Source organism: Heterocephalus glaber, unplaced genomic scaffold (genome assembly GCF_053883595.1).
Source record: "Heterocephalus glaber isolate CG9 unplaced genomic scaffold, H.glaber_assembly_v1.0 deba00000331, whole genome shotgun sequence".
NCBI classification, from domain to species: domain Eukaryota; kingdom Metazoa; phylum Chordata; class Mammalia; order Rodentia; family Bathyergidae; genus Heterocephalus; species Heterocephalus glaber.
The window spans coordinates 11283582-11303197 of NW_028258142.1; the positions used below are offsets into that span (position 1 = coordinate 11283582).

At 37.7% G+C, this 19616-nt stretch overlaps 1 protein-coding gene across 2 annotated transcripts in view; it reads right to left on the reverse strand.

The window, feature by feature from the left end:
* Dok6 (docking protein 6) overlaps positions 1-19616 on the reverse strand; it is a 500909-nt gene that overhangs the window by 13813 nt on the left and 467480 nt on the right. The gene's annotated exons all lie outside the window — the stretch shown is intronic.

Sequence of the window (19616 nt, forward strand, 5' to 3'; positions counted from 1 at the left end):
AGATGAATCTCATATAAGATATATTTACTAAAATTCTGTCTAGGCTTGTGGCTGCTAAGTTGCATCCTTATGATGAAATCATCTAGCACAAACTGAAGCAGAAGTGATTACTGAACACTTGTCAGAATGTTAACAATGTATGGAGAGACGTATGTGCTAAGGCTGCAGCAAAACTTCCCTGTAATTATCTCATCCTTTTTTAGCCAGTAATTATTCTTCATACTTGAGAATATTTGTAACTAATGCATGGACTTCATAGGAAGAGAAGAAATATAGATCCACTATGTGCTGCACTTTTAGAAGTTATACTCAAAGGAAGGAATGTATTTAGCTTGATTTGTACTTTATCTGATTTCTAGGATGAGGAATCCAGAGAATAAAATCTGTTAACATAGAAACATGGAACATCTTGTCAGTTCCCTCCTTGGTCCTGTCCTTTGCAGTGTCACAGGCTTAAGCCAGTTTCATTGTCACATGTTCAGTAATATCATCGCAGTGTGGAAAGCTGGGGATTCAAGGAGTAGACTCACAGGATTTGAATAATGGTAGGATAATTAAAACTCATAGAACTACTGAACTGTTAAAAAAAAATTGTGAGACCAAAATACTACTTGTTGAGTAAAATTCATTTTAAATTTTCATTTCTCTTTTGTCTGAGCAGGGGACATCATAACAGACTCATCATGTGCGATTTGGGAGAAGAAAGAGGGTGTGATGGCTGAATTTAAGAGGCGTGACATTGGGCACTGTATATGGTTCATGGCCTCTTCCTCTTTGTCAGTGTTCCCCAGCTTTGCTTCCTGGCCACCATGAACTAAGCAGCTTTGCTCCACCGTGATGTTTCTGCCTTGGGAAAACCCAGCCCATGGACTGAAAAACCTCCGTAACTATGAGCTAAATTAAATCTCTCCACGTTTACGATGTGCGGCTAATACAGAAAATTGGTAGCAGAGACGTGGGATTGTTTCTGTGACTATGTTTGACCATGTGGCTTAGAAACTTCTGGAACAGCTTTTCAGGAGGAAACTGGAAAGGTTGGTCTAGAAAATCCTTAGAATGCTGTAAGCAGAGCCTGACGGATAATTCTCGTTAGAGTTTAGAAGGCCAGAATGATGATAAAAATGCAGACAGTAGAGGCCTGGCAAGTAATCCCTGATAGGAGCGGTGCATGAAGTTGCTGGAATGAAGCCAAAGCTGCAGTGGAGACCCCAGGAAATCAGATCATAGGGATGTGGAATATTTCCCAAGGAAAGCTGCAGGCCATGAGCAGAACTAGCCCAAGCCCTCTGGGACTCATGTCTCACCACGTGCCTTTGATACTAGATATGGAGATACAAGACTTAATATTTGCTATTTTATATTCTGATCTTGCTTTGTTCCAATTCTTTTTATCGTCCAATACCTCACTTTAGGAATGGGAATATTTGTCCTGTGCTATTGTACCCTGGGATTATATAAGTTGTTTTTGCTTTTCATAGAGGTCCACAGGTGAATGTTTGACTTGAATCTCAGAAGACACTTTGACTTTTGAAAACTGCTGGAACTGTTGAGACATTAGGGAGGGGATTATTATATTCTCAGTTGTATACAGGATAGTTGTAAAATCTTAGGTGAAATTATTAACTAGTTTTTGTGTTTATTTGGGGGTGCAGAGTGGTTTAATGAAATGTATATGGATGTCAAGTTGACAAGCGGTGGAATGTAGTGGTTAAATATATAGTTGTTGTCAACTTGTGTGGCTTGGGAGCCACTGAGGGCTTTAGCAAAGCACAGTTTTGGATGTGTCTTGATGGTCATTGAGGTATTGTTGCCTATATCTGGTCCTTCATCCTTATCTGTCAGTCAGTTTCCCTGCTCTGCTTTCCAGCCACCATAAACTAAGAAGCTTTGCTCCACCCTGCCCTTCATCATGACGTTCCTACCTGGAAGCCAAGCAAATATGGACTGAAACCCTCCAAACTGTGAGCCAAATTAAGCCTCTCCTACTCTAAGTTGTGGGTGGCAGCTGTTGTGTTCCAGTGACAGGAACTCTAACTAATGCAGTGGATGTTTTCTTTAGCCATAGTCCCAGGGGTGGCTCTGCCAGCCAGGTCCTGCTGAACTTCCAGAATTGTCTGCTCCTTCAGCTCCTGTAGTTTCCGCTCCTCTCTCTGTAACAAAACCTCCTTTCTTCTCTAGAGTGCTTAGGTCTGAGCATGGCCATGTGTCCAATGTGTTGTGCATCTATCATAATTCTTATTGGCTCAATGAAATTTGTCCACAGCTTTCAAAATAGTCCCTTTCTCAAAGTCTCTTAGAAATCTCAACTCAGTGTGTCTTCTCTTTCCTGAAACATGCTGGTAACACATTTAGGAAAGAAAAATGAAGCTAAGAAGTAAGCGGGTAACAGAGAAGTTAGAGCCTTAGAGGACTGATGAAGCGTGATATTTGGGAGACATTTGAGAAAGGCTAGGACAGGGGTTAAGGACAAATTGAAGAGAGTGAGGAGAGATTAGAGGAGTGGCTGGAGGTTAGAGATGGGACCTTTGGGGGTACAACACAGGTACATACGCTTTCTCTGTTAATGACTAACTTGTGGCCAACTGTGAATGATTTACTTTGTAAGAGTCTGAACATCCTTATCTGCTAATTCTGGGTGATAAAACAAGCACTTAGTTTATATGGTTCTTTTGAACATTCTATCGGTGAGTTGATCCATGCTATTTACTGTCACACTGCTAAAGTGATACAATACCAGGCAATCCCCAAGGACGATAGTTAACCAAAGTAACCACATTTTAAATGACAAAGTTCTGATGTGCTAATCTGATATGGGAAAAAGCACTTACAACTTTTAATGATTTTTGTCTTCATATCTTGCCTCTGACTAATAATAATTCGTACTTCTTATAAGTGAGAATACTAGTATTTATCGCTATACACCAGCTGGAAAATTTAACATTTAACCATTTTTCTGGCCTTGGTTTTATCTTGTTATTTTTTAAAATCATATTTTATTGGTACATTTTTAGGTGTACAATATAATGACATTCATCATTGAAAATTTGCACCTTTACGTAATCTCTCTTGATTCTTAGGTTTTCCCTATTCCCCTGCCCTCTCTTCAACCCCTCCATCCCTCCCTATTTACAAAGACTTTGCTTCCATTTTTCCATTTTCTCATATTAATTCCATTCCCCACTTTCCTTTCCCCTTTGCCACTTTTCTTCCTATTTCACATTATCTATTACACCTTTTAGTCCTTATTTAGACTTTCAGTTTCTCACAATAGACAAACTATTCAGTATTTACACATGCATAAATATTTCACTTAAGAATATCACCTCAATGTGCATCCATTTATCTATAAATGACTCTAATTTTTCATTTTTTTATGGCTGAGTAGTACTCCATTTTATTTTTTAAAAACCACGTTTTCTTTACCCAGTCTCCAGGTGATGGGTATTTGGACTGTTTCCAAATTTTAGCTATCACAAGCTGTGCTGCTATGAACATGGGTACACATATATCACTGTGGTGTGATTCTTTTAATTCTTCGGGGAAGATATCTAGCAGGGGAATAGCTGGGTGAAATGGGACTTCCAGTCCTAGTTCTTTGAGGTATCTCTATAATGATTTCTTCAGTGGTTGCATCAGTCTACACTCCCACAAGCAGTGTAGCAGGGTTCCTCTTTCCCCACAGCCCTGCCAGCATTTGTTATTGGTTGCATTCATGATAGCAGCCATTCTCTCTGGGGTGAGGTGGAAATTCAGCACTGTTTTCATTTGCGTCTCTTGAATGACCAGGGATGTTGAACATATTTTCATATGTTTATTTGCTATTTCTACTTCTTTGTCTGAGAAATGTCTGTTCATTTCAGATGCTCATTTTTGAATTGGGTCTTTAAATTTGGGAGGTCTGATTTTTTTAAAGTTCTTTATAGCCTCTAGATAGTAGACCTTTGTTTGAGGAACAGCAGGTGAAAAATTTTCCCCACATTGTGGGTTGTCTCTTTACACTGTTGGTGGTTTCTCTTGCTGTGCAGAAGCTTTTTAGTAGGAAGAGATCCCATTTGTTGATTGTGCTAGTTCACAGTCAACTGAGGTTTTGTTCATAAAGTATTTTCCTATACCAGTATCTTCAAGAGCTCTACCTAACTTCTGTTCCAGCCGTTCAGCGTTTCTGTCTTAATATTTAGATCTTTAATCCATTTCGATTTTAGTTAAGTGCATGATGAGAGATATAGGTCTGGTTTTAATCTTTGGCAAGTTGAAACCCAATTTTTCCAGCCCCATTTATGTGGGTTTTTTTTTTTTTTTTTTTTTTTTTTTTTTTTTTTTGGTACCGGGGATCAAACTCGGGACCTTGCACTTGCGAGGCAGGCGCCGGAACCACTGAGCTGAATCTCCGGCCCTCCAGCAGCATTTATTAAAGAGGCTACCTTTCCTCCAGTGAGGGTGTTTCTCTCCTTTGTCAAAGATGAGGTGGCTGAGTGTGTCTCGAGTTGGTTCTGCATTTTCTAATCTGTTCCACTGGTCCTCACGTCTGTTTCTTTGCCAGTACCATGCTGCTTTTATCACCGTAGCTTTGTAGTAGAGTTGCAGATTGGGGGTTGTGATACCCCCTTGCCATGTCTCTGTTGCCTAGAATTGCTTTTGCTATTCTGGGTCTCTTCTTGTTCCAAATGAATTTTTGGATTGTTTTCTCAAGGTCTGTGAAGTATGCTGCTGGGATCTCAATTGGGATTGCATTGAATCTATACAGCAATTTTGGAAGTATGGCCATTTTCACTATGGATCACTATGTTGATCCTTCCTATCCAGGAGCAAGGGATGCCTTTCGATTTTCTGATATCATCCTCCATCTCTCTTTTCAGAGTGCTATAGTTTTCAGAGAAGAGGTCTCTGATTTCTTTTGTCAGGTCGATTCAGTTTTTTAGGTATTTCAGTTGTTTGAGTGCTATTGTGAAAGGAATTGTCTGCCCTATTTCTCTCTGAGTCTGTTGTTCGTGTAGAGGAAAGCTATTGATTTTTGCGTGTTGACCTTGTACTCAGCTACTCTACTGAATTTATTAGGTCTAGAAGGCTTTTGGTGGCGTTCTTGCGGTCTTCTATATAGAGCATCATGTCATCTGCAGATAATGACAGTTTGACTTCTTCATTTCCTATCTTTTTTCATTTATTTCTTTCTCTTGTCTAATTGCCATGGCTGTTTCCAAAACCATATTGAACACTAGTGGTGATAGTGGACATCCTTGTCTTGTTTCTGATTTTAGTGTGAAGGATTTCAGTTTTTGACCATTTAGTATGATATTGGCTGTTGGTTTTCCATAGATTGCTTTTATCAGATTGAGGTAGAGACTGCCTATTCCAATTTTTTGTAGAGTTTTTATCATAAATGCATGTTAAGTTTTGTCAAATGCTTTTTCTGCCTCTATTGAGATGATCATATGGTTTTTGTCCTTGGCTCTATTGATATAGTGTATTACATTGATTGATTTGCATATGTTGAACCATCCCTGCATGTCTGGAATGAATCCCACTTGGTCAGGGTGTATTATCGTCCTTTTTTTTTTTTTTTTTGTACAGGGGCTAGAGCATGGATCCTTGTGCTTGTGAGGCAGACACAGGAACAACTGAGCTAAATCCCCGTCCCCTAATCTTCTTGATGATCTTCTGCATTCTATTTCCCAGTATCCTATTAAGGAGTTTTGCATCTATGTTCATTAGTGAGATTGGCCTATAGTTCTCTTTTTTGGTTCGGTCTTTCTCTGCTTTGGCGATCAAGGTGATGCTTGCTTCCAGTAATGAATTCGGGAGTATTGCTTCCCTTTCAATTTCATTGAAGAGTTTAAACAGTTGTCACAGTTGTTTCTCTCCTAATGTCTTGTAGAATTCAGCAGTGAAGCCATCAGGACCTGGGCTTTCCTTGGTAAGCTTTTAATTACATTTTCAATTTCATTGGTTGATATTGGGTTGTTTAGAATTTTTAGGTCTTCTTCATTCAACTTTGGCAATTCATATGTATCTAGGAATCTGTCCATTTTTTCCTGTGTTTTCCATCTTATTGGCTTATAGGTCCTTAAAGTAGGTATTGATGATCCTCTGGATTTCTTCTGGGTCTGTTGTAATTTCACCCTTTTCATTCCTAATTGCATGGATTTGGGCCTTTTCTTTCCTTTCCTTTTTCTGACAAGGTTGGCTAAGGGTTTGTCAATTTTGTTTATTCTTTCAAAGAACCATCTCTTGGCTTCATTAATTTATTGTATTGTTCTCTTAGTCTCCATTGCATTGATTTCTCCTCTGAGCTTTATAATTTCCTCTGTTGTATGAACTTTGGGTTTGTCCTGCTCTTCTTTTTCAGAAGCTTGAGGCTCAGCATCAGGTTTATTGGGCTTGCTCTGTTTTCCTAACATGCGTATTCACTGCTATGAATTTCCCTCATAAGACTGCTCTCATTGTGTGCCATAGATTCTGGTATGTTGCATTGTCCTTGTCATTTAATTGAAGGAACTGTCTGATTTCTTCTTTAATTTCCTCCGTGACCCATTGGTTATTCAGAAGTGTGTTGTTCAATTTCCATGTGTCTATGAAATTCTTTTCGGGTTCTTTTGCTATGGATCTCCAATTTAATTGCACTATGGCGTAATAATATACAGTGGATAACTTTAATGCCTTTGCACTTACTGAAACATGTTCTATGTGTGAGTATGTGGTCTATTTTGGAGACTGACCCATGCGCAGCTGAAAAGATTGTGTATTCTGATTTTGTGGGGTGGAAGACTCTGTGAACATCTGTTAAGTTCATTTGTTCAAGAGTTTGATTGAGTTCTAGTATTTCATTACTTATTTTTCGTCTAGTTGATATATCTATTTGTGAGAATGTGGTATTGAAGTACCCCACTACTATTGTATTAGTGCATGTATGACTTTTCATGTTCATTAGCATTTACTTTATATATTTGGGTGCACTAGTGTTTGGTGCATAGCTATTTATGATCGTTATCTCTTCCTATTGGATTGTTTCCTTTAGAAGGATGTAGTGTCCTTCTTTGTCTCTCTTAATCAGTGTTGCTTTGAAATCTACTTGATCTGCAAAGAGAATAGCTACTCCTGCTTTTTTTTGGGGTCCCGTTGCATGTAGTATTGTTTTCCACCCTTTAACTTTCAGTCTACGAGTTTTATTTTGATAAGTGTGTTTCTTGTATGTAGCAAATTGTTGGATTTTGCTTCTTGACTCATTCTGCCAGTTTCTTTTGATTTGTGAATTGAGACAATTAGCATTGATGGTTATAACTGGTATGTATTGAGTTATCATTGCCATGACTTTTTCTTTTTATTGGATTCTCACCCTTTACATTTAATTTCTTGCCATGCCCGATAGGTTCATTCTGCTTTGCTTCCTGGGGTTGTGATCCTAATTCTCTGTTCCTAGGGAATTGTCTAAAATTTTTTGGAGTGCTGGTTTGGTACTCATGAAGTTTCTAAGCTGCTCTTTGTCATGATAGCATTTTATTTCTCCATCAATTTTGAAAGCCAGTTTTGCCGGGTACATCAATCTGGGTTGGAGGCTGTTTTCCTTTAGGGGTTGGAATACATCACTCCAAGCTCTTGCTTTGAGTGTTTGTGTTGAGAAGTTTTCCATGATTCTGATGGGTTTTCCTTTGTATGTGACTTGTATCTTTTCTCTAACTGCTTGTAGAACTTTATTCTTCTGTTGGGTTTCTGGGATCAACAATTTAATACCTACATGTAGATTTTTTTGATCAAGGCTGTTTGGATTCCTATATGCCTCACTTATCTGTATGTCAAATTCTTCTCCCCTGGTTGGGAAGTTTTCTGCCATTACTTCTGTGAACATTTTTTTATTTTATGTCATCTGTACTCTCTCCTGTTTCTTTGTGACTCCAATCTGTCTTATGTTTTTCTTTGCATTGTCTAGCAGGTGCTGGATTGATTTCTCATGTTCCCTTAAAATTTTGAAGCAATTTTTCTTTCCCTGCTCACTAATTACAATCTTATCTTCTATATCTGAAATTATGTCCTCACATAGGCTCATTCTGCTGTTTAGACTTTCGATGGAGTTTTTGATCTCCTGGAAATCTGTTTTCATCTGTTTTATGGATTCCATTCATTTCCTATGTTGGGATTCCATCATGTTTCTCAGTTCTATTTTTTTTATCTGTATCTTCTCTAGATTTATTAATCATGTCTTGCAGTATGGACACAATCTCTTGTGTTATCTGAGTAATTATTTAATTTTTTCCAGATCCTCTTTTGTTGCCAGTTCAGGAGTCCAGGTGTTTGAGTATCATTGTTCCATCTCATTTCCCTTTGGGGTTTCTTTAGGTGATCTGGAAGTCTGTTTTTGAGGCTTGTTTACATGTCTTCTCATTTCAATGTGTGCAGGGGGGTGCTGCTGGCACCAGTGCAGCTCACCTCCTCTTTGCTGGGAGTGGTGGTACATTGTATGTTGTTGTTTCTAAAGTTTTATAAATATGTGAAAGAGAGCAATGCTTAGAAACACTCAATTCACCTGACTTGTAGGCTGAAAAGTGGGGCTAAAATTGTGGGTTCAGAAGTTCTTCTTATGAACAGTTTTTACGAAGTCCTAGATCTTTAAGCATAACAAACAAGCCACACATGTATTTACCAATTATCTGCTAAAACAGCCCAAATCTCTTCAGGGAAGACCACCTATGGAGGACAGGTGTCTGATTCTGGAGTTCTTTAGATGGCCTGGGAATGATAATCAGATAAGGAAAGCAAACAATATACACCAAATAAACAATTCACACAGTTTCTGCTACACAGAATCAGAGGAAGAAGGCAATGGAGCTTAGAAGAGTTTGTTACCAGATCATGCACACTGTTTCAACGATCACAAACAACTTTCCTGTTACAGTGTGCAGGTCTCACATTGCCTTTGGCGTTCTCTCTCTCTCTCCCTCCCTCCCTCTCTGTTTTTTTGGTGAGGGGAATTGAACTCAGGGTCTCAAGCTTGCCAGGCAGACACTGTACTGCTGAGGTACATTCCTGGCCCAGCCTCGGCAGTTTGAAACACACTTATTTCTGCAGTATCTGTTTTGAGCCTCATTTTCTGATTTGGAAGAATACAATCCCCTGAAGTGTTTGGAAGAATAAACACAATATGTAAGAAAAGTCTTGGAATGGTAGGTATGCAATAAATGTTAGTTTTCTTCCTTCTACACTAAATTGGTCCATATGCTTGTCATTCTTTTTGTTCAGTGCTCACCCCCATACTTTATCCACCATTAGTGTTTGACATATAGTTTGAATATTATTCTCTTTCAAGGAAAACATTGCTTTCCATACTTGCCCTCTGAATAATTTCTATTTTAATTGGAAATTAAATTTATGATTTTGTTTTTACTTCAACCATTTCTTTGCAGGCTATTCACAAATTATGCTCCTTAATGCTGTCACAAAATAATACATCTTAGAACTGAATATATTAAAGCTTTATAAATGCTGTTTGATTTTGGCAACAACAATATGGGAACAAAAAGGAGAAATAATTAAGCATTTTCTCAACATTCATTTGAATTATACCCTTAGGCAATGTTGATCAAAGCAAAACAGAAATCAAATTTGTGGTTTAAATTAAAAATTTGATAGAATAGACCTGTGCATCCTATCACATAAGGACTCTAGATAACTGCTTTGTAAACTTTTCTGTAGTTCATCAAGACAGAGAAGGTGAATAAGTGCTCCTGTGATCTGAGGCTACACCATTTAAAGGCAATAAACTTGCTATCAGCTTAGTCTATTTTGAAAGTCTTCTTGAATTTTTGTTTCTATTCCATTGTGTATTCATGTTTGTTTTTAATAGGAATTAATGTTTTGGACCATATATTCCAGTAATGTTGACAATCTGGGGAAAAAAACATACCATATTTACCTGGTTGTTTCCAAAACCCTTTGAGAAATGACATTCATACCACCTCCATTACCTTTTTCTCATGGTATGTATGTATACATTCTCCAGAAACAGTTGCATTCCATAAAGAAGGACACATACTGAACATGAGCACATCAAAAACATTTGTATTTTAGCAAAACTATACAAAGTCCCCCACCATAATTCTGGGAACTCAGAGGACTGTGCAGCAAGAAAGGCAGAGCCACTCTAGACTTAAAGGGGACCTTCCTTACTGTGTCAATAAAAGATTCAAACTGGTAATGAATTACAAGAAAGGCAAATGCACTAGAAAATAACAACCAAATTGGAATGCAAGGCCACAGATTCCCATCATTCAGAGAAGAAAACGCAGAGAAGACAGAACATCATGAACCTCCTCTCTTTCCTGAGATATTAAGAAGTGTACTTTTGGCAGCCCAGAGTTCTCACTGAGCACTCCCTTCTGATCAGCACCTGCTTTTCTACTCTCACCGATTTTGTTCCCAAAATATAATCGAAGGGAAGTTGTTTTTCTAGGAAGTCAAAAGTGCCCCAAGGCATAAATCTTGCGGTCAGGTCATTAATTCAAAGAAGAAATGGGCCTGGTAAAAGTAATTATTTGCATGTTTTACTAATTTGTTAAAATCTGGGGGAGATAAAAAGATGTTGTTCTTTTCAATAACAAAATGAAATAAAAACACAGGCCACAAACACACCAAAGAAATTCTCTGATGAGGGAGGGAACAGCCTGGAGTCAAAGCATTAACAATTGGGCCTGGTTAGTCAGAGGAAATACTGTCCTCCTTTAAAAAATAGCTTCTACCCACAAGCAGAAAAAGAAGCAGACTGTAGATTCAGGACTACATGGAATGAGGAAGGGCTTGGGGTGCAGAGAGCTCTGATAGCTCTACTCTAGCAAACTGAGGCCATGTGGCTTTCCAGTCAGTCTTAGGAAACGTTTGAATACTAACCATGTGGCTAGACATAAGGTAAAACCAAACTAGAAGTAGAAAAGAACACAGAGATGTTCTATGTATTTTAGCAACAACCTACCATATATTAAATATAAGTAGAAATGCCAGAGTGCATTGCCAATGTTGTCTACAAACAGTATTTGAACTTTACTCAGTTCTTACAAGTTATAATTCAAATCAGATTTTGGTTTCATTTGATCTCTGTACTCCCCAAAAGTGCTTCTGAAATATCTTTGGAGAGTCTAGGATGTCTGTAACTTCATAATCTTGAATACATTTGTTGGGAGTTTTGAGGCTCAGGTTTAAGTACAGTTGAGCCAATGGAGAATAATGCTCACCAATTTCAGTCAATACTGAGAGTGTTTTGGAAAATCCACAATATAATAACTCATTATTATATTATATAATAAGCTCATTAAATGCATATTCTGTGTAGACTCAATCCAAGTACTTTAGAAATATTTTAAAAAATCATCATATTAACTTTACAACTTATGTGTCAACTTAACTGGGCTAAGGAATGCCTAGATAACTGGTACAATATTATTTCTGTGTATGTGTTGGGGTTTGTGTATAATAACAGCACCGGAGTCAATAGACAGGGTAAATAAGATCTGCCCTTACCAGCGTAGGCAGGAATCATTCAGTCCATCCGGATAGAACAAAAAGAAGGAAGGCAAGTTCTCTCTCTGAGCTGGGACATCTGGCTTTTCCTGTTCTTGGACAGAGTTCCTGGTTCTCTGGCCTTCACACTTCAGATGAATTAAACCAGTGGCTTTTCTGAGCCTCCAGCAGATGGCAGATGGTGAAACTTCTGAACCTCTATAACAACATGAGCCAACTCCTATACTAAATCTCCTCTCATATATATATATATATATATATATATATATATATATATATATATATATATAGCCTATTGGATCTGTTTTGCTAGAGAACGCTAATACACAAATTCTTATTTTACGTGGAGAAAATATAAGTACAGTCTAGTGGTATTTAACAACTTGCCAAACTAGATAGTGGTGCAGGAGTCAGGTCTAAATCTCTTGGAATCAGAAGCATTGCCCTTACCATTTTTGCTACAGTTTCTCATCGATGCTCTTTAAACACATGTCTCATGTTAGGATATAGCACAGGAAAATGTCAATTTTCAAAACCCAATTGCGACTCAATTCCTAAAGACTTGACTGAATTCGTTCTAAAATGAGGAAATTGTTGAAGAACAAAAATAATTGAAATATGTAAATCTATATCTTAGGTTTTTTAAGCCACAGACTGGGTACCTTAAACAACTGCCATTTACTCTGTCAAAGTTCTGGTGACCACAAGTCCAACATCAAGGTGTGATCAGGGTTAGTTTCTTCTGACACCTCTCTCTTGAATGAGGTTTTTCTCTTTGAGCTGCAGATTGGCTGTTGTCTTACTGTGTCCTCACATGATCTTTCATCTCTACATGTCTGTGTCTAATCTTCCCTTCTGAGGACAGCAGTTGTATTGAATGAGCATGCCCCAGTTGACTTATTTTAGCTTAACTGGCACTTTAAAGATTCTATCCCAAATACATCTCAATTCAGGGATTGGAATACAACCTATGGATTTTAGAGGGACATGGCTCAGAGTACATAAGAAGTTATAAAAACAAAATTAATCAGGAGATAATAACTTATGCAATGTAGGTATTTTAGTCCATTTTTCACTATAATGATAAAATGCCTGAAGCTAGCTACTTTATAAAGGAAATAGTTTTACAAAAAGCATGGCCCTAAATCTGGTGAGGGGCTTCCTTGGTTGTCACACCATGGCACACAGCATCATCACAAGATTTCATGCAGCAGTGAAGAGCCTGGTGTTCCACAAGCTTGGGGTTAGTCCTTTCCTAGGGCATGGCCCGCTGTCCTAATGACCTTTCCCTGGGCCTCAGCTCTTGAAGGTCCTACCACCTCTTAATGTCAGTACACTGGAGATTAAGCTGGCACCACAGGAACTTTTGTCACAGACCATAACCAAACCATGTACTGTACTAGATGACATCTTATGTTTTCCTAGGGTTTCTTTTCTTTTTCCTAGTTTTATTAAGGTATATTTGGAATTCGACACAATGAACACAACTAATGTATGCAATTTGGTCAATTTGGCCCTCAAGATTTTTGCTTTCTTGACCTTTTCTTTGTGAGGTATATGTATGTACTTGTTTGTGAAATAATAAATTCAGTGTAAGATTACATACAATGATTAAATATGACAGGCAATTTTTCATCCTTAAAATTGTCAAAAAAAAGGATTTAAAATCCTTAATGGGTCTTTTATGCTACTAGGTTTCTGACATAGAGTGTCATATTGCATTGCACTGAACTACTATTCCTCCTTGAAGGCACAAAAATACTTTTCCTTCTTATCATTCAGCTGATTAGGATATTGTTGTCTTAAAAATACTTTTTTGTGAGGTCTGTGCACACCCTACCCAGGTCCCGAGTCCCGCAGAAGACCCTGAGTCCTGCGGAAGACACCGAATCACCCTGCTGCAGACAGGCAGGTCTGCCCATGCCCTACCGAGGTCCCTAGTCACTCGGAAGATGCTGAATCACCCCACTGCAGACAGGCAGGTCTGTGCACGACCTACCGAGGTCCTGAGTCACGCAGAAGATGCCAAATCACCCCAATGCAGACAGGTTGCCACTTGGTTCCACACTACAAAGACACAGAGGACACCAGACCACCAGACCATGGTACTGAGTCCCGCTGCTCCCAACCCAGAGGTAGGGGCTTCTGAGACACCATCCCACTGCTCCTCTTCCAGATGAAGGGGCTTCCGGCCACCACCCCTCCTGCTGTTCCCAGACCACAGGAAAGGGCTTTTGGGCCACCATCCCTACTGCTGCTCCTGGACCCTGTCCCACCTCTCCCAGCTCAGAGGAGGTAATCCGTGCAGGTGCTAACAGCCCCCCACCCCAGTCAAAATGAGAAAACATGTGAAGAAGTCTCAAAACCAGACTTCCAGATCACCTACAGCAACCCCAAAGGGAAATGAGGTGGAACACTCTGATAACCACCTGGACCCACTGAACTGGCAACAAAAGGGGATCTGGAAAAAACGAAATCAGAAATAATTTCTCAGATAACAGGAGAAATTGTGCCCCTAGTGCAAGAGACGATTAATAAATCTAGAGAGGAGCTCAGGAACATGATGGAATCCCAACATAAGAAACAAATGGAAACCATAAAACAGATGCAAATAGATTTCCAGGGCATGAAAAACTCCATTGAAAGTCCACCATAGTGTGATGAAATTGGAGCTCCATAGCAAAAGAAACAAAAAATTTCATAAACACGTGGAAATTGAACAACACAATTCTGAATAACCAATGGGTCACAGAGGAAATTAAGAAATCAGACAGTTCCTTCAATTAAATGACAATGACAATACAACATATCGGAATCTATGGGACACAATGAAAGCAGTCTTAGGAGGGAAATTCATAGCAGTGAATATGCATACTAGGAAAACAGAACAAGCCCAATTAAACAATCTGATGCTGAACCTCAAGCTTCTAGAAAAAGAAGAGCAGGACAACCCCAAAGCTCATACAAAGGAGGAAATTATAAAGATCAGAGGAGAAATCAATGCAATGGAGACCAACAGAACTATACAAAAAATCAATGAGGCCAAGAGTTGGTTCTTCAAAAGAATCAACAAAATTGACAAACCTTTAGCCAACCTTGTCAGAAAAAGGAACAAAAAGGCCCAAATCCATGCAATTAGGAATGAAAAGGGTGAAATTACAATGGACCCACAGAAATCCAGAGGATCATCAATGCCTACTTCCAGAACCTACACACCAATAAGATAGACAACACAGAAGAAATGGACAGATTCCTAGATACATATGAATTACCAAAGTTGAACAAAGAAGACCTAAAAATTCTGAACAACCCAATATCAACCAATGAAATTGAAAATGTAATTAAAAACTAATCAACTAAGAAAAGCCCGGGCCCTGATGGCTTCACTGCTGAATTCTACAAGACATTTAGAGAGGAACTGCTGCCACTACTGTTGAAACTCTTCAATAAAATTGAAAGGGATGCAATCCTCCCAAATTCATTCCTGGAAGCAAGCATCACCTTGATCCCCAAAGCAGAGAAAGACCCAACTGAAAAAGAGAACTATAGGCCAATCTCACTAATGAACATAGATGCAAAAATCCTTAATAAGATACTGGCAAACAGAATGCAGAAGATCTTCAAGAAGATCATACACCCTGATCAAGTGGGATTCATCCCAAGGATGCAGGGATGGTCCAATATACGCAAATCAATCAATGTAATACACTGTATCAATAGAGCCAAGGACAAAAACCGTATGATTATCTCCACAGATGCAGAAAAAGCATTTGACAAAATTCAACATGCATTTATGATGAAAACCCTACAAAAAATTGGAATAGATGGTCTCTACCTCAAACTGATAGAAGCCATCTATGAAAAACCAACAGCCAATATCATACTAAATGGTCAAAAACTGAAATCCTTCACAGTATCAGGAACAAGACAAGGATGTCCACTATCACCACTCTTGTTCAATATAGTTCTGGAAACATTAGCCAAGGTAATTAGACAAGAGAAAGAAATAAAAGGAATAAAGATAGGTAATGAAGAAGTCAAATTGTCATTATTTGCAGATGACATGATACTCTATATAGAAGACCCCAAGAACTCCACCAAAAGTCTTCTAGACTTAATAACCAAATTCAGTCATGTAGCTGGTTACAAGGTCAACACACAAAAATCAGTAGCTTTCCTCTACACCAATGACAGACTCAGTGGGAGAGAAATAGGGCAAATAATTCCTTTCACAATAGTATCCAAAAAACTGAAATACCTGGGAATCAAAAAATGAAAGAAATCAAAGACCTCTTCTCTGAAAACTATGGCACTCTGAAAAGAGAGATTGAAGATGATATCAGAAAATGGACAGACATCCCCTGCTCCTTTGTAGGAAGGATTAATAGAGTGAAAATGGCCATACTTCCAAAATTGCTATTTAGATTTAATGCAATTCCAATTGACATCCCAGTAGATACTTCATGGACCTTGAGAAAATGATCCAAAAATTCATTTGGAACAAGAAGAGACCCAGAATAGCAAAAGCAATTCTAGGCAACAGAGACATGGCAAGGGGGTATCACAACCCCCAATCTGCAACTCTACTACAAAGCTACTGTGATAAAAGCAGCATGGTACTGGCAAAGAAACAGACTTGAGGACCAGTGGAACAGATTAGAAGATGCAGAAACAATGCCAGACACACTCAGCCATCTCATCTTCCATAAAGGAGCCAAACACCCTCACTGGAGGAAAGATAGCCTCTTTAATAAGTGGTGCTGGAAAAATTGGGCTTCAACTTGCCAAAGATTAAAACTAGACCTATATCTCTCACCATGCACTAAACTAAAATCACAATGGATTAAAAATCTAAATATTAAAATAGAAACTCTGAACCATTTGGAACAGAGGTTAGGTAGAGCCCTTGAAGACATCGGTGTAGGAAAAGATCTTATGAACAAAACCTCAGTTGCCCGTGAACTAGCCCAAACAATCAACAAGTAGGATCTCTTCTTATTGAAAGGCTTCTGCACAGCAAGAGAAACTACCAGCAGTGTGAAGAGACAACCCACAATGTGGGAAAAAAATCTTCACCTGCTCTTCCTCAGACAAAGGTCTACTATCTTGAATCTATAAAGAACTTAAAAAGATCAGATTTAAAGACCCAATCCAAAAATGGGCATCTGAAATGAACAGAGATTTCTCAAAGAAGTAGAAATAGCAACTAAATACATGAAAAATTGTTCAACATCACTGGTCATTGGAAAGATGCAAATGAAAACAATGCTGAGATTCCACTTCACTCCAGAAAGAATGGCTGCTATCATGAAATCAACCAATAACAAATGCTGTTGAGGCTGTGGGGAAAGAGGAACCCTGCTCCACTGCTGGTGGGAGTGTAGACTGGTGTAAGCACTGTGGAAATCAGTATGGAGATACCTCCAAGAACTAGAACTGGAAGTCCCATTTGACCCTGCTATTCCACTGCTGGGGATCTTCCCCAAAGAATTAAAAGAATCATACCACAGTGATATATGTGTGCCCATGTTCATAGCAGCACAATTTGTAATAGCTAAAACTTGGAAACAGCCCAAATGCCCATCAACTGGAGACTGGATAAAGAAAATGTGTGTTTTTTTTTTTTATAAAGTGGAGTACTACTCAGCCATATAAAATGAGAAATTAGAGACATTTATAGCTAAGTGGATGCACATTGAGGCAATACTCTTAAGTGAAATAAATAGGACACACATGAATAAATACTGAATAGCTTCTCTGGTGTGAGAAACTGAAAGTGTAAATAAGGGGTAAATGTATAATAGGTAATGTGAAATGGAAAGAAAAGGGGCAAAGGGGAAGGAAGTGGGAGGACTAGGGGAAAGGATAGAAGGGAATTGGATTAATATGAGAAAATGGACAAATAGGAACAAAATCTTTGTAAATAAGGAGGAATGGAGGGGTTGAAGGGAGGGCTGGGCAAGGGTGAAAAATAAGAACCAAGAGAGACTATTTAAAGATGCAAATTTCCAATGATGAACGTCATTATATTGTATACCTAAAATGTACCAATGATTAGAATGATTAATCGATAGCGTAAAATAGGAAGAAAAGGTCGAAAGTGGTAGGGGTAGTGGGAGGGTCAGGGGAAAGGAAAGAAGGGAAAGGAAAAATGACGAGAAATGGAAAAAATGGAAATCAAGTCCTTGCAAATAGGGACGGGTGGAGGGCGTGAAGGGAGGGCTAGGAATGGGGAAAAAATAAGAACCAAGATGCATTATGTAAAGGTATAATTCCCAATGAGGAAGGTAATTGTGTTGTATACCTACAATGTACCAATAAAAGAATTTAATAAAAAAAATACTTTTTCCTGGGCTGGGGATGTAGCTCAGTGGTGTTGTTCCTGCCTGCCAAGCACATGGTCCTGAGTTCAATTCCCAGTACTGAAAAAACACCCAAAAACCTTTTTTAAAATCAAAGTATGAAAACTTCATCTCATTGTTTAATTTCCTTTTGATACATAAAGTACTTAAATTTTGTTTGTAGTAAAATCTGTCTTCGTGTTTTCTAGGTTTTTTATCTTGATAAGTCTTTTCTTATCATAGGAATATTAAAATATTTTCTCTTACTTTCTTCGTATACTTTCATGAATTTATTCTGCTACATTTAAGCTCTATAATTCTTTAGGAATATAACTTGGTTCATGTCCTAAATTAAGTATCTCTATATTGTGTAATTGTTAATAGCATGAGTTCTGAAAGACTCCTTAGTTTGAATTCAAGCTCTACAACTTACTATTAGGATGACATGGATGTTCTTTAACTATTGGTTCCCCAAGTACTACAACTGTACAGTGACACTGATAACAGTTTCTACTAGTAGAATCTTGCACTAAGTGATTTCAGATGTGATAGTGTGTTCCAGTAGAGATAATATAATAGAATCAGGGGCATTGCCTTATGACACACACACACATTTCTCATTAACTAATTTAATTTCCACTTCTTGTTGTGAAGGTAGAAACAAAATGGTTGTCTTAGTATCTGCCACAAATCCTCTCAATATAACCTGTTTTTGTGTTCTTTGAAATTTTTATGGCCTTTGATTTTTCCTAGTGTTTTAAGTGTCTTGTTTTGTTTTTCAAAGACTTTATGATATTTTAAAGTCAAGGAACTAGTATCTCCCATTTCTGGGAAATATTTCTGAATTATTATTATAATTTTAAAATTATTTCCCTTCCATTTTATCTGTTTTCTCTTTCTTCTGTTTTTTTTCCTGAACCATCTGTTATTCAGATGTTTAGGTGTTGTATTTATCTTGTAATTTTCTAATTTTCTCTATTTTCGCTTGTCATTTTTGTGATTTTACTTTGCAGGCAATTTGTATTTCCTTAACTCTTCCTTCTAAGTGTATGGAACCAAAAAATTTCCTACTACTCTGATTTTAATTCATGAAAACTTTTCTTTCTCATTTCCCTCCCTCTATCTCCTTTCTTTAACCTTCAAACATAGACATAAAATATGTACAAATATTTATTACTATTAATAATGAGACATTCATCCTTGAACCTATGAACCTTTGTATATCTCATAAGTAGACACCTAAGTATTCCTTATTTTACATTTAAAAGTTAGAAAGTTTTGCATGAGAAAACCGCATACCATTTAATTGTATGTTGTGCTCAATCCACTGTTATAAAGAGATTGGTGAGTTAGAAACACCAAAACACTGAAAAATATTGGAAATAATGTAGCTTATTTTACTTTAATTTGCTTTTAAGATGTTTTAATTTGATTTCATTTTAACTCATCTCATAAACTCTCCATAACAAAAATAGTCATGTCTATTACTTTGGTTAATGTAACATTCATTTATTTCTGCTTCTTGCATTTAATTTCTCTTGTACTCTAATTCTTATAATTACCTACAAGGTTATTATTTTTTACAGTTGTGATCTCTGTACAAAACTTAGCTGAACTCTTTACTAGCAGCAGATAGATAATCTATTTGAACAATTATAGAGTTTATAAGCAATCTGTATGGCACTTGGTAAAATGGTAAATATTGAAATGAAATATTCTGAGTTGAAACAATATGAACAAAGAAAACATGAAATGAAAATTCATTAATGTTAACAA